A 6,013-nucleotide genomic window follows, 5' to 3' on the forward strand; every position below is an offset into this window, starting at 1 on the left:
GATCCGGTACCATGGGATGATGACTGCTTAAGGTCATTTTTGAGGGTGAGAGAAGCTTTATGCAGCGCGCCAGCTTTGGGAATGCCAGATTATAACAAGGCATTCACCTTATTCTGTTGCGAAAAGGAAGGTTGCGCATTAGCAGTGTTGACTCAGAGTCACGGAGGTGTCCGTAGACCAGTTGCCTATTTTTCAGCTACTTTAGATCCAGTAGCTTCTGCGTTGCCCGTTGCTGCAACAGGTGTCAGTATGGAAAGATGTGAGAGCATTGTGATGGGTCATCCGCTTACTGTTCATGTGCCACATTCTGTTGAGTTGTTGATGACTAGGACTAAAACACAGCACCTCACAAGTAATAGGTTAACTCGTTATGAGCAAGTCATCCTTGCTGCAGACAATGTGACGCTGAAGAGGTGTTCTGTTTTAAATCCTGCTACACTGTTGCCTATTCCAAATGTAGAAGATGATGAAGATTGTGAGGACCATGATTGTCTCGATGTGACGGAACTATGCACCAAACCGAGACCTGACATTGTCGATGAACCGCTACTAGTTTCAGATGAGATTTTCTTTGTGGACCGTTCATGTTTAAGAGACAGTGTTGGTCGACTGAGAGCAGCGTTTGCTGTGTGTACCATCACAGGGGTGGTTGAAGCCGCTTGTCTAGAAGGGGTACACTCCGCACAGGTGGCTGAGCTTATTGCCTTGACCCGTGCCTGTTTGGCCGCTGATAAGATCCGTGTAACGATTTACACGGATAGTCAATATGGGTTTGGTGTAGTTCATGATTTCAGACACCTATGGTCCCACAGAGGGTTTATGACATCTTCTGGTTCACCCATCAGAAATGGGGATTATGTACGACAATTGTTGGAAGCATTGCAAGGACCAGATGAAATTGCTGTTGTTAAATGTTCTGCACACACTAAAGGAAAAGATTTTGTGTCATTGGGTAATAATTACGCAGATGAAGTTGCTCGATTTTGTGCAGAACAGGGATGTAATTTTACTGAGAAACATGTTGTGGAAAGCGAAGAAAAAACAGATTACAATGTGATGTTAGCTATGGCAGACTCATGGGAGGAACTGAAACAGCTGCAAGATGGAGTCTCTGATCAGGAGCGGGACAGCTGGATACGAGCTGGATGCGAGAAGGGAGATGTGGATATATGGGTTTCGAATGATGGACGAGCTGTGTTACCGGAATGTTTGCTGAATCCCATGGCGAGGTTGATACATGGTGCTGTACATCTTGGCAGAGATGCAATGATGCGAGTGTTTCGTCAGACATGGTACAATCCGAAGTTTCGGACGGTAGCTGAAGCTGTGTGCCAGAGGTGTGTCACATGTCAACAGATGAATGTAGGAAAGAGGACCGCTGTGACGTTGAGTCACATTGGTAGGTCAGGTGGACCTTTTAATAGAATGCAGCTGGATTTTATTGAAATGCCGAAGTGTAATGGGTTGAGGTACATATTAGTCATAGTATGTGTCTTTTCCAGGTGGGTGGAGGCTTACCCGACACGTAGGTGTGACACACTCACCGTAGCTAAGTTACTATTGAGAGAACTAATCCCGAGGTACGGTTTTCCGACCTCTTTTGAATCAGATAGAGGAACGCACTTCCACAGTGAAATCATGAAGCTGCTTTGTGCTGCCTTGAATGTAACCAAAGATTGCACTGCAGTTACCGACCAGAGGCTATGCAAGTTAATGGAACTTTGAAAGCCCGAATGGCGAAAGTGTGTTCTTCGACATCTTTGAAGTGGCCAGATGCATTACCTTTAGTTCTCATGAGACTCTGTAGTGTCCCTGATAGGAGGACTGGATTGTCACCCCATGAAATTCTTATGGGAAGGGCGATGCGCTTGCCAGCAATACCTGCCACTGCTTTGATTGACATCACTGATGATATGATTTTGGACTATTGTAAAGGCCTGGCTGATGTGGTCCGTTCTGTGTCTCAGCAGGTGCAGACAGCAACGGTTCCAGCTGCAAGTGACCTGTGCCACGACTTGTGCACAGGGGACTGGGTATTGGTGTGCAAACACGTGAGGAAGAGTTGTCTGGATGCTCGGTGGCGTGGGCCATATCAAATCATTCTAGTTACGAACACAGCAGTGAAGTGTGGAGGATTGCCAAACTGGGTACACGCCTCCCATACCCGTAGAGTTCCAGCACCCTTGGAAGAAACAGTCCCTCTCGAGAACGAGAACCCAGTTGAGGTGGCAGAGCCATCTGAGAGGGCAAGTCAAGCTGTAGGGGTTGCTGACGCAGCTGGTTGTGCACTAAACCAAGCCGAAAGGGAACATGAAAGATACACTGAAACGGACTCGGAAGGAGAAGAAAGAGCTGCAGTGGGCAGTACCGAGTCAAATTCTGCTGAAGAAGAAAGCAGTGCACAGGGTACCAGTAGGGAGAGTGGAGGTGCCACAGAAGCAGAAAGGGTTTGGCCCGTGAGTCAGAGACGGGTAAACTTGAGATCGGCACCAAGAACAGATCTCGCCCCAGTTTCCGAAGAATCAGAAGCAGAGCAAAGTGACGAAGATCGACCCCAAGGTGCTCTGAGAAGATCGAAGAGAACAAGAGTGCCGTGCCAAAAGTACACCTCACCAGAGTGGGCATACACAGTGACTGAAGCCAGGTTTGCTGAACACGGGAAGGTTGAGATCGATCACACTGGTCAGCAGTTTCCCGTTTCCGAGAGTGGAAGTGTTGTTGAGGATTCCAGGAATGGAGATCGAAGGAATATTGACCATCAATATTCCGAATCCGCCACTTTTGAGCATCATTGGTGGTCTGATTTTGGAAACGCTGGACTTCCCAACCTTTGCAGTTATACCAGCTCCCCAAGAACTGACAACCCTTAAACTTGAAATTTTGCAGGGGGTCCTAGAGCTGTTGGGATCGGCAGTTATTCTAGACCGATTGTAAAATTTGCTGTATATAAAGTTTGAAAAGAAAATAACCTAGGCTCGAGAGGAAGAAGAATAAATTTAGGGATTTTCCGTTGGAAGGCGAAGAAGAACTATGGAAGTCTTCCTGATCCAAAGAGATGAGAAATTGAACTTTGTTAGAGGTTTCCACGGTTTAAGAGAGCAGCTGAACTGAATTGCTGGATGAGAAAGAGACTTGTGTCAGCAGAGACTGTACTGAACATTGAGAACATTTCAAAGATGGCGGAACCTGGAAATACACACCGTAGAGCCAAAATAGTGATAGGCACACTGTTAGGGGTAGTGATAGCTGTTATATTTGCAGTAGTAGTAACTTCGTACATGATGGCCCATAGAGGGGAGGGGGAGGTTCAGGGAACACCCACCCCTACCACTCTAGGACAGGGAGGGGTCACTATTAGAGATCAGAGAGCTTGGACGCTTGAGGAGAGTCGTATGTTTCATATAGATTTGTCTAGAACTGATTTTAAACTTAATGCTTATGCAAAGCTGTTGTATGAGTATGTTGATGCGATGGATGCGAAGGATTGTTATGTGTGCATGCAGTTGCCTGATTCAGTAGATGAAGGTAGTAGATACCACCATCTCCCATTGACATATGGGATTTCTTGTAGCTTATTGCTTAGTTTGTTTTATGAAAGGAAACAGTTTGAGTATTTCTTTTCAAATTATGATAAGTACTTCCTGAAGTTCCGGCATATAAGCATTTGAATAAGTATGATTATTACAAGTCAGAGGATAGACTTCGGAAGTATTTCATACCGACTGTGAAGCTAGATACAGCTTATGCCCATAGACATAATTTGACATGTTGGTTGTCCGAAACGGAAAAGAATTTCATAGGTCAGATAGAGGATAGGTATAGAAAACTGACTCAGACACGAGATAGAGGAGATAGTCCAGTGGATTGGACTTATGAGGAGAGATTGCACAAATCTAAGGGAAGTTATGGACCGATTGCATTAGATGAAGTACAGAAGGGGAAATTGTGTGTTGCCCGTCCTCAAACTCCTAAGGAGAAGGTTCCAATGGGGCATAGTACGTGTGATCATACCTTTACCATGGAGGACTCTGCTAAGAACTTCTTGCAAGGTCCGGTACAGGTGATTCCGACTGTGTATTATGTATGTGGGAGGAATGCATATGTAAAATTGCCTGCGAATTGGTATGGTACGTGTTATTTGGCTATCATTTTCCCAAAGATTTATCATGCTGAAGATTTGAATCTACTAGAGACGGGACGTCATTCTAAGGTGCGCAGAGCTGTAAGTGCAGGAGCGGTGATTGGTGATATATTAGGAGTGACTATACCTGTGGTGGATGAATTGTCAATGAATACGGCGAGGTCATTGCTGTTGGTGAATGGAGAAATGTTATCGATACGGAATATGGTTTTGCAGAATCGACTTGCGTTAGATGTATTATTGGCAAAAGAGGGCGGAGTCTGTAAATTGCTGAAGGTCCAGGAATGTTGCACGTATATTCCAGACAATAGTAAGGACCTGGAGAAATACATAGACAACATTACCACAATCCATAAGGAAATAGTAGATTTGACTGAAGAGAATGTGTGGGAAAAGATTGGTCAAGGATTTGGTCGAGTGGGGACTTGGTTTGCGAACTTGGGAATGGGATTTCTTGGATCTGTGTTGAAGCCAATAATAATTGCTGTGGTTTGTGTGATCTGTCTGTGGGGACTCGTAAGAGCCTGGAAATGGTACAGAGGGAATAGGGTCGAAAGAGCCCTCAGAGCGAATGAGCCCTCAGAGCGAATGAGCAGAGAATGGCGAGATTGCAGGACCGTCAATATCAGAATCTTAAAAGGATGGAAGGGATCCGACAGAGTAGAATGGTAACAAGTACCGTTTAGATCAGCTTCTTATTTCAGGAGAAATGAGAATATGATGGTGTGATGACAGTTGTCATCAAAGGGGGGAACTGATGTAGCGCCTAAAGGTTTTGAAATTTGTAGGGGTGCATCATATTCACCGTTAGTTGGCACCCGCATATAACCAATGTATATTTAGATGTGTCGTGCGAAATGTATTAAGAAATGTATTAGCTATATCGCAACATAGAAGTGGTAGAGATGTGAACACATATTGTGAATGTATTCAGTAAAATGCATGACGATTAGTTTCCGTTCAATGCAATGTATTAGGTTAAACGTGTGACATGATTAAAATTACTCATGTAGGTCGCTTATTCATGTATATGAAAGTAAAAGCACTAATGCTTAGAATGTGATTTAATAGCGTGTTTAACCGAGTAGAGGCCCGAATGCACATATATCGTTGAGAAGAAAGGCCTGTTATTTCTTATGTTAGCTGAATGCGGTAGGCCGCAATGATTTATTCTGGTAGAGGTTTTGGGCTGCAGTTAATTGTAAAGTTTAAAGATGCGAAGTATTTCTCCATCCCATGATCTCACCGCAGGTGCAAGGACAGTTGGTTCGTTAGTAGAAAAGGTCTTTGTCTAAGAGTTGAATTATGGGGGAAGCCAGACATGGGAGTACTTTGGAATGTGCCAATCGTAACTCCTAGTACGGACGGTGTCTGGGACCCAAGGCCAAGCTGATGGAAGATGGACAGCTCTGGATGGAAAATTACTGGAAGAAGACCTGGTCGAGGAGGTGTCCCGGAGGGCGTGTTCTATGATTTGGGGTTTGTATTAGGGACAGCGCCCGTGGGTTGAGCAGAGAAGAGGTGGGCGACGAGCTAGAAGGAGCACTTTAGATCAAGCTCTCTCTAAGTGAAGACTTCTTAGGAAGTTTCACTTCTGACACCTTTTCACGATTTCTTGGGTCTTAAGGGAAAGTTAAGCAGGGATGTCATCTAGCATAGAGTAGGGACAGAGATGCTTCTGTTTAATGATTCCTAATATTGACATTGGCTTGGTAGTTATCTACCTCTTACTTTTAGAAGTTGTACTTTTGTTTATATTTAGTCGAATGCGGATTCTTCGTAGAGTAGCATTTGTGTTAGTGCCTATTTACCTGTTGTGCCTTGTGCTAAGGTGCCTATATCTGCAGATGTTTATGTTGATAATAAAATTCC

The sequence above is a fragment of the Triturus cristatus genome, chromosome 3_2 (genome assembly GCF_964204655.1).
Source record: "Triturus cristatus chromosome 3_2, aTriCri1.1, whole genome shotgun sequence".
Taxonomy (NCBI): Eukaryota; Metazoa; Chordata; class Amphibia; order Caudata; family Salamandridae; genus Triturus; species Triturus cristatus.